The sequence below is a fragment of the Myodes glareolus genome, chromosome 27, assembly GCF_982192425.1.
Source record: "Myodes glareolus chromosome 27, mMyoGla1.1, whole genome shotgun sequence".
Lineage (NCBI taxonomy): Eukaryota > Metazoa > Chordata > Mammalia > Rodentia > Cricetidae > Myodes > Myodes glareolus.
This window is the reverse complement of record NC_142052.1, coordinates 26,512,747-26,523,031: the sequence shown is the minus strand read 5'-3', so window position 1 is coordinate 26,523,031 and position 10,285 is coordinate 26,512,747. Positions and strand designations below refer to the sequence as shown.

The window sequence follows — 10,285 nt, the reverse complement described above, 5'->3', positions numbered from 1 at the left end:
AAATCTAAAGAATGTAGCTATTTAGTTAAAATTGGGTCGTTGAAATTAGAGGCACCAGTTAATCCCCACACCACTGTGTTCTGTCTCTGTGGGAAAGTCTTACATTTCAGCTGTGACACATCTCTCAGAGACAGTTCCATCGTGACCTCTCTGCAAGGTCATCCTGAGGCTGCTGCCCGGATGTTCCAGACTTCACTTCTCTTTAGTTCTGCAACCAAAACTACAAACGTCTCTGCAAGTGTCTGCTGTGTTATTTATTTGGACAGTAGGGTCATTACTGAACTGTGCACATGCAAACTCTCCTATTTTTATCCGACAGCCCTGATGTTCCCACACTTAACTGATGGAAAACTGTAGAGTTTTCGATTTCAAGGCAGCTTTTTATCCTGTGTACCCCAAATTGCTCTGGGAAAAAAAAGGTGAGACTGTTCTGCTGTGAGAGGCAAGGACGCAGGCAAAAGCAGGAGACAGGGGGATCCAGTCTGTTTGGATACTCACCTTCCTGGACCTGGAGGGAGGGGGAGGAGCTTGAACTTCCCACAGGGCAGGAAACCCTGACTGCCCTTAGTGATGAAGAGGGAGGAGGAGAGGGAGTGGGGGGGAGTGGGAGGGTGTTGGGAGGAGGGGCGGAAATGGAAACTTTTATAATTTAATAAAATTACTTTCTAAAAAAAAAAAAAAAAAAGCAGGAGACAGGCCCCAAATGCGTTTGAAAGCACTTCCCGGGGGAAAGGATGTCACATTTGCAAACCATCCTTGTTTCCTCAGAGAAAGAGGAAGCTATGTGCTCTGTAAATTTACAGTTAAAGCCAGCGTTGCAAAGCCAGCAATTCCTTAGCCTCCGGTTGTAGGTTTTACTAAGTCCGAGGCAGGAACGAATAGAATCTGAGATCATTCAAAATTTAAAGACGGAAAGCCGCAATCAAAATGTCACTGGATTGGCGGAATGAATTAATAATTCAGCTCATGAAAAGTTAACATTTAGAGAGGCCTGAACTTGAAGATTCCGGGAGGCGGTGACTGCCTGGAATGAGGCGGCTCCCACTATCCTGTTAAAATACAATAGCCGGAGAGTCTGTGTGACCCTCACAGACGCCTGACTTTTTTGGCAGGTGTATGTTCAGACATGAAGGACAGTAGCCACAGAGTGTCTCAGCATCTGTTACAGTAGGGGGTACAGGAACCCTACTCAGTTCAGTTCGTCCATCTCTTCCTGCGCTCCTCCCAAGAAGGGGTGCCACACAGGGATGAGAAGTGAGGGCTTGGGATGTTAGATGATCCAGCCATCCAGCTCTTGAGAAGCAAGCAAGTCCCATGAGTACGTAAGACAGCTGCGACAATAAGAATGGGAACAGGGAGGTCCACTTGCCTACGCTTGTGTTTGTAGGGAGAACGGTCTGGTAGAAAATGTAGCTAACTGTGACAGTCAATTACCATAGCTTGATTGAATTAAGATGCGCCTGGGAGATTAGTGATACCTCTGGTGTGTCCGTGAAGATGTTGCCAGAGATAGTTTTAATGTGGAAGCTCTGGCTTAATCAAGAGATTAAATACCTGATGGATTCATAATAATATGATGACATCATAGAGAAGTGCACAGAGTAGAAGACCCGGCCGAGTAGGAGCAAGTACTTACCTGGGGATGTGTCCTTGGGGCTGGATCTCGCAGGACCCGTCCTACAATCCTGTTTCTGCTTCCTATTGGCCAAGATGATAGCTGTCGTGTTACACCTTCTCCCACACATCTGAAGCTATGAGCCAAAGTGAGTCGTTCCTCCCTAAAGTTGCTTCTGCAAGGAATTTGCAGAAACGGTCGTCAAACATAAGTGATACACAGGCATGCATCCTAGTGAGACCTTCAAGGTCAGAAAACCCCAGCAGTAAGCAGAAATTTGGGGCTCAGGGCCAGCATCCCCTGAAGATCTCCTCTCATATCACTGACTAGAAGGGAGGCATCCTATCTACCTGCGTGTGCTTACCTTCACTATCCACCCAGACAGGTCCGTTCCTCTCGGGATATTAGCCCCAGCTCTGCTTCCCAGGGCAAGCCTTCATGGCTGCCCCAGACAGATTTGGTGCCTGGCTCTCTGAGAAAGCCTGCTGTGATGGCTCCTCCTCAGAGTCAATCCATACTCAGGCAGCAGAGAACAAAAGCCGTGGTTTATGGGCTTATGGTCTTCTGGTCTTCTCTCTTGGCACAGAGCTGTCAAGCAAGGCATTCATCAGGTGTGTGTGAGAGGGGAGGCAGTGTGTGATCTGCTTTGCTCAGCAAGAGAACATGGCTTCTGCCCTAACAACAAAAGCCTAGCACTTCAGTAGCTGGGGAGGTGGCTCATTGGCTAAGGGAGAATACTGGTCTTACAGAGAACTGGAGATGGGTTCCCAGCACCCCTGTCAGGAGGCTCACAGCTGTAACTCCAGTTTCAGAAGAATCTGATACCCTCTTCTGGCCGCTCCAATCCTAAAGAATGTGAAGCTTTTTTGACCCATCTGAAGGGTAAGGCCATGAGACGATGAAGTTTCAGAATGGTGAGCTCCTCCAGTGCGGAAGAAGGGGCTCATTTAAGGGTCAGTAGAGGTAGAGGAAGGCATGGCTGTCCCCCAAAAAAATATGAAAAGAAGAAGACAGCTATGATTTTAAAGACTTTGTACACATAGCCAAAACACAATGATTTGGTCTGGAAGCTTCAAGCATGAGAGGAGGGAGAGGATCCTCCCAAGCATGCTCGCCTTTCTCTGCGGGAGCCTCCTAAGAAGACTGTCACCATCACGAGACCTTATGAGATGACAAGTTAAGACAGGAAAAGTGGCAGGAACACCTGTATGTCTTTGTCCCACTGCAAGCCAGACACAGAATAACCAAGAAAGAGGCCTCTCCATTGTAGGCCTGTCTTGATGACTCTATAGAGACACATTAGTGGGAGTGCCCTAGAGGAGTCAAGCTGCATGCTAGAGGCGATAAAATTCCCACAGCACCCAGAGGGTTCCTAGCTAAAACTGTTTTCACTAGGTTTCTACTGCTGTGATACGACCATAGCCAAACATGCAGTGACTGTCAATCATGCAGGGAGATCAGGGCAGGGACTCAAGGCAGGAGCTGGGCAGAGGCCATGGAGGAGCTCTGCTTACTAACTTACTCCCCATGTTTCGCTCATCCTGCTTCCTATGGCATCCGGGACCAGGTACCTGCCTAGAGGTGGCACCGTCCACAGCGGGCTGAACCACAAAATAACGCGAAGGCACCTCTAAAACATGCTGAGTGAAAAAAAAGAAAAAACATACCAAACACTGGTCTGCCAGTGTAACACTGAAATTCTAGAATCTGGATGGATATATGAAAAAGAGAAGTTAGCTGTCAAAGAAAATTGATCTATAACAATGCAGATCAGAGCAGTGGTGCGTGAGAGGAGGGGAGGTGGATGGAATTAACTGAGAAAGGATGTAAGGGAACTCACTGAAAAGTAAGAATCTGTACTTTGATAGGGGTTTGAACCGTGTGGATATAGGCAGATATAAAAACAAACACATCCTTAAGGATTTGAGCATTTTTTTATTTTTAAATTTTTCCTCAAAGAAAATAAATAACTGGCTCCCAATAATTAAATGTGCCCAGGTATGAAGTTGCACCAGGATTCAGGAGAGGAAGGCAGGGGATCTGGTCCCTGTGGGTCCCTCTCTGAGTTCTCTGGCCCATTCTCATGTCCTTCTTGCCAGTCAGTTTCAATTCTCTACCGCAGTTTTGTTGCTGTTGTTTTCCTTTTGTTGTTGCTGCTCTGAGATATGATCTCCTGTAGCCCAGGCTGGCCTTGGACTCATGGGCCTCCTGTTTCTGTCTCCCAGTGCTAGGACCACAGGTAATAAATGACATCATGCTTGGCTTCTCCATCCCTCTTGGAGAAGATGATCTGAGAGTCTCAGCGATGCTGGACCGGGAATAAAGCAGACTAGCCCACATCTCCCATGCCCCTTGCCTTTTTCTCGTTGCCAAGGCTAGCCACAGGAAGACCCTGAGTAGGAGAGGAGTTTATGGCCATTTCAGGCAAAGGTGTTTTTAGAGTTTGCTTGAAGGAGTCAGGAAAGGACAGAAAGGACTGTAACCTTCTAAAGAATTCAGTAGCAGTTGGCAAGTCTTCAAGTTCTAATGCCGGGGATGATAAATTATTCAAATGAAATAATCTTGGCCTCCGCTCCCTGTAGCACCAGGAGAATCGATTCTCCCATTACTAACCCGCAGAGACCTTCTGTGTGAGAACGCTAATGTGAGGTGGAGATGTTTAGGCACTGAGAGTTCCTTTGATTCTTTCTTTATCTTTTTCTTCCGTTGAAGGCTTCCTTCTGGGATGGCCCGCTTTTCCAGGCAGGTCCGACAGCATCATGAAGACCCATTATCCACACATGCTGTCTGAGTTGCTTGGGGCGTTATTGCCAAGGACTGATTCAGAAGTCCTGTCCATACACAAGGCCATCCTCTGACCTTTGGGCTGGTGTTGTTCAGAGCTACGATGTGCATAGGAACCGCCCAGGACATTGTTAAATGCAGGGTCTGACTCCACTAAAGCGGATGCACTGGGTTCTCCACCTCTCTGACTAGGTGAGTTCCCAGGTGGTGACAAGGGTCTTCTCTGGGTCACTCTTCAGGTGCCAGGAGACAGCTGTGAAAACCAGCCCCTGCCCCCCAATAAAAATAAAAACAAGACTAGCTGGGTTTGGAGGTGCGTTCCTGTAATCCCAGCACTCAGGAGGTAGAAGCAATAGTTTGAAGCCAGTTGGAGATCCGTGCGAAATTTATCTGAAAGCAAACAGCAGGCTCCCCCAAGAAGGTGAGGCTCTCACCTCTTCAATGTCCCTCAGCTGCTTCCTAGTAAAGGCCACACGGTTGGGCACACACTGGTTCTTCCTTCTTCCTCGTTCCCCCCCCCCCCCATGCTTTTCTTCCTTGTCACCCTTGTATCTCAGCCACACTGAGACATCTGCTGCTTCCCAGCCACATTGCCACTCCGCACCCTTTGGTCCCATGGTTTCCTCTACCTGGAATGTTCTTGGCTCAAGCCTTCCAGATTTGAGCTCTAGCCTGCCTCTCCTATGATTCCTATTTCTTCCCACCACCATCTTCCTTCCTTCCTCAGCCTTTTGTTTTGAGAGAGTCGATGAAGATCATGCTTGCTGTGGACTCGAGATCCTCCTGAGGGCTTTACAGGTGAGAGCAGTTATACCTGGCCTTTCTCTTGAACTTCAAAGTCATTGTGCCTGGTTCCTTAAAGACTTTGTCACTATCTGTCTTAGACTATAACTTCATTAGAGGAACAGAACTGATAGAATGTATCACTCCTCTTTCTCCCTCTCTATATATGTATATGTATGTATGTGTATATATGTATATAGGGTTTATTAGAGTGGCTTACAGGCTGTGGTCCAGCTAATCCAGCAATGGCTGTCTCCTGACAGAAAGGCCAAAAGTCTGGTCGTTGTTCAGTCCACGAGGCTGGGTGTCTTATTTGGTTGTTAGTCTACATGGGAATCCTGAAGCCGTAGGCTCTCATACCAGCAAATGAATGCAGCAGTAAAGACAGAGCTTGCCAGCAAGAGTGACAGCAAGCAGGCAAAGAGCGAAGGCTTCCTTCTTCGTGTCCTTTGATGTGGGCTGCCATCAGAAGGTGTAGCTCAGACTTAGGGTGGGTCTTCTGAACTTAGATGATGCAATAAAATAAATGTCTCAGAGATGGGTATCTGCTTAGGTTTTAGTTAAGACGGTTGTAGTCAAACTGGTAGCCAGTATTAGCCACCACAGTGACTTAGGGTCAAGGGTTTCATTTTGTTTGCCTGTACTGTTTGTATGTCTCAGAATCTGTAGGGGATCTGTTCCATAGCCTTTCTGTAGATTCCAGAATCCATGAGGGACCAAGTCCTTTCTATAAAACAGTGTTGCATTTGCACACGGCCTATATGCATACTTAGATGCTTTAACCCATGTCTGAATTACTTGTAATACTTATTACGATGTAAACACAATGTAAACACAGTTGGGGAGAAATTGACAAAGATAAAATCTGCAACATCCAGTACAGATGCATTTTTCCTGAATATTTATGGTCTGTAATAATTATGGAGTGCTGCACCCACAGACACAGAGAAACAAGTATACATAGCAGTGATGTGTGTGTGTGTGTGTGTGTGTGTGTGTGTGTGCATGCTAGCTAATTTTGGGTGTGTAATTAAAATCAGTAAGTTATAGGCTGGAGTGATGGCTCAGTGGTACTGACTGCTCTTCTAGAGGGCCTGGGTTCAATTCCCAGCACCCACATAGCAACTCACAGATGTCTGTAACTCCTGTTCCAGGGGATCTGAGGCCTTCATACAGACATACCCGCAGGCAAAACACCAATGTACATAAAATAAAAATTTAAAAAATCAGGAAGTTGCATAGCTGCTGAGTTGTATGGTCCATGTAGTTTTTGTACTGAGTGTTGAGCCTAGGGCCTTCATGTGTGCCCAGCACACGCCGCCACAGAACAACCTTCTTTTTACTTCTCATCATAAGACAAGAGCTTCCTGAGCTGCCCAGGCTGGCCTTGAACTCACAGTGTAGCTCCGCCTACCATCCAGTTTGTGATTGGCCGGCCTCAGTCTCCCAGGTTGCTTGGATTACAGGCTTCTGTCAACAAGCCCGGCAAAATGCATAAAGCCTTGATGGTTTGTGTGAAACCAGGTTTCTCTCTGCAGCCCTGACTGTTCTGGAACTGTGTAGCCCAGGCCAGCCCTTCAACTCAGAGATCGGCCTGCCCCTGCCGCCCAAGCGCTAGGATTAAAGGTGTGGATCACCTGATAGATTTTCATGCAATTTTGCACCCAGGCAACCACTACCCAATCACGATAAAAAACAAAACAAAACAAAACAAAACAAAACAAAATAAAAAACCAGTACCAACACTTCAGCACTCTCCACTGTCTTCTCCTGCCAACCAGCTCACCTCCTGAGGAGAAAACAGCCCATCCGACTTCTACCACTAATGACTTGTTTTGTCTCCTTTGAAGCTTTCCGTATGTGAAGTCATACAGAACGCACTCCCTTGTTGACGCTGCCTCGACAGAGTTTCTGTTGCATTAGGTGCTGCAACACCTAATTCACTGACGGGCCGTCAGACAGGCTGGGAACTCCCCCGATGTCTGAGCTACTTTTCTGCTGCTGTGAAAAGACACAGACCGAGGCAACTTAAAGGGAGAAGAGCTATTGGGGCATAGCACTTCAGAGGGCGGAGTCCATGACCACCATAGCAGGGGGCATGGCAGGGGCAGGCGAGCATGGCCCCCACAGCTGTAGTTGGGAGCTTCCATCAGACTCCTCAGGTAGGAGGCTCAAAGCCAACCCCCAGTGGGACACCTCCTCCAACAAATTCACATTTCCTAATTCTTGCCAAACAGTTCTGCCAACTGGGGACCAAGTATTCAAACATCTGAGTCTATGTGGGACAATTCTCATTCAAACTACCACACCACAGCAGCTTGGGCTGTGTGGTGGTTTGAATGAGAATGACCCTCAGAGGCTCATGGATTTAACTGTTTGATTCCCAGTTGGTGGATTGTTAAGGGAGGATTGGGAAGTGTACCCTTGTTGGAGTGTGTGTGGCCTTGTGGGAGAGATGGGGCTTTGCTTGAAGGGTGTGGTCTTATAGGAGGGAGTGTAACCTTGTGGGAGGGGCGTGGCCTTGTGGGAAGGTGTAAGGCCTTGCTAGAAAGGGCGTGGCCTTGTGGAAGGGGATGTAGCCTCGTCTGGAAGGGGCTGCGTCATTAGAGGTAGGAACAGAAGGAGGCCCAGACCAGGGACATGCTAAATTACTCAGAAAATGTAATTTATTTAATGTAACTGAGCCTCCTAATACTAGGTGTGTGAGCAGGTTTGTGACCAGACACCACCACCTGTAATGAATTCTTACCTTCTTCAGGGAAGAAATAGGAATCCAGTCAGTGCCAGGTCACATGGGCAGTTCTCAGTCCCACCACCTCTCTTCGTTTTCTTTGTAGGCAGGCTGGCCTCAGAGTTGTGAACTTCGCACACGGCCCTCCTGCTCAGCTCACTTTGCCTCTTTGCAATGTCATTTTCCAAATGCTCCTTCAAAACTGCCCAGGAAATGACCTCATTATTATTGCTTTGCCAAGCTACAGCCCAAAGAGGGTGATGGATATCCTGCGGTTGAATCGTAGATGGCGGGACTTGGGTTTATGCAACCGGCTCTGGCTGTTTGGTACTCTGACGCCCAGCCTTTGCGGCTGGCTCCTTAAAGGTGATCTCATACATCTCATCACAGCGTTTAGAGCGCTGACCACAAAGCACTTAGGAGAGGAGCCAGGCAGGAGGTGGTCCCCCTCCCCCGGTACCAGTGGAGGACTCTGTCTGGCTTTGTTGCCCTCCTTGCCTGCATTGACCGTGGATGGGCTTATTTGCAAAGTTAACAGGGCCTATTGCATTGGTTTGCTAGGAATGCTGGAAGCAAGAATCAAAGACTTGGCAGATTTTTCAGTTCTGCAAACTGGAAGTCAAGATTAAGGTTCCTTCTGCTGCTGGTGGCCCCTTCCTTCCTGTGTCCTCATGCCCCGGTCATACTGAACTCTGGTTTATATCATTTTCATTTAACTGACACTTGCAATACACTTGTAGTCTCATCCTGAAGTGCTAGAGGTTAAAACCTCACTCAACGCATGACTCGTGGGAACTCAGTGCAATCAGTACCACCTCCCAGGACAGCTCCGTGACTTCAGATTCCTATAGCTGGTCCTCTGGGTTCATTAAGGAACAAACATCTAATATAAGGGAAGACATAGGGAGTCATTATCTCCTATTAACATTGTGGCCATTTTGCCTTATGAATTACACAGAGCAGAGCCAAGCCTGCTGGGATGGTTCCAGGGCAAATTAAGGAATAAATGATGGTTTAGGATCAACCCAAGCATGGGACTAAAAGTGGCCAGAGCCTTCCTGAGTAGGGTGTGGGGGGACAAACAGTGCCGAAAGCGCCAAGCCAGAGTCACATGAGGATTTTGTCGGACACTTGTTTAGAAGTTTGTTAAGAATATGAGAGTCTTGGAACTAAGGAGGACCTGGCCTGCTGCCTGCTTTAGTATGGTGTTTGAGTATGTCCCCCAAAGGTTCACACTGTGCAGACACTGACTTGGTGAAACTTTAAGGGGTGCAGTGGAGGATGCTTGGGTCATAGGGACACTGAACTGGGAAGGAATAAATGTAACTCTTGAGGGAACCCAGTTAGCTGTTGAAAGCGAGTTGCTCTGAAAAAACCTGGCACCTCCCACGAACCTCGTTTCCTGTCCTGTTGTAAAATCTTCTGATTCAGGGAGTTAACTGTACAGTACCCACTGGCTTTTGTGACCCCGGATACTGGCTTAACCTGTTGGCATCTTTGGCTCTATTTCTGCAAGTGGGTGATTTTAATGCCTCTCCTCCAGGGATAGAGCAGAGAAGTCATATTCCAGCGTATAGGGAAAGTATTTAACACGATATCACCGCCCAGTGTTCCACAAATGACACCCTAAAGATATTCAAATACTGCCTTTCTGCGCTCCCGCGGCCTAGCGAGCAGGCAGGACCGCGACATGCAGAACGACGCCGGCGAGTTCGTGGACCTGTATGTGCCGCGGAAATGCTCTGCGAGCAACCGCGTCATTGGTGCCAAGGACCATGCGTCCGTCCAGATGAACGTGACCGAGGTTGACAGGGTCACAGGTCGGTTTAATGGCCAGTTTAAAACCTATGCTATCTGCGGGGCCATTCGCAGGATGGGCGAGTCAGATGATTCTATTCTCCGATTGGCTAAAGCTGATAGAATTGTCTCCAAGAACTTTTGACCAGAAGAGATCGGGGGAAATCTATCATAAATAAAAGTGAGAAAAAGTAAAAAAATAAAATAAAATAAAAAGATATTCAAATACTCCATCAGGAGGATGCTAGAGAGGGAAGGTGATGTCCTGACTGAAGCCTCAGTGAATGAGAGTCTCTTTATTCATCTCTGGTTTGGGCCTTCCTACTAGCTCTTTAAGTGGACAGTATGTGTATCATAGAACCAGGAAAAATTTATAATCTCTCAGTGAGGAAAATGCCGTGGCTCGTTTTGTTTGGTTTGGCTAACTGCCATAAAGATAGAGTATGGGAAATCTCTTCTAAGTTACCTGAGCTGGGAAATTTAAGAAAATGGCAGAGGAGGGTTAATCATCCACTAGGTGTGTGACCAAAAAACACTCTTCTTCCCTGGGATGTCAAACACAGCACTTAACTGGT

The 10,285-nt window shown here is 47.4% G+C and overlaps 1 pseudogene; it reads left to right on the top strand.

The window, feature by feature from the left end:
• The first annotated feature begins 9,561 nt into the window (after positions 1 to 9,561).
• Positions 9,562 to 9,870, top strand: LOC125401797 (small ribosomal subunit protein eS21 pseudogene; annotated as a pseudogene).
• Positions 9,871 to 10,285: the final 415 nt, after the last annotated feature.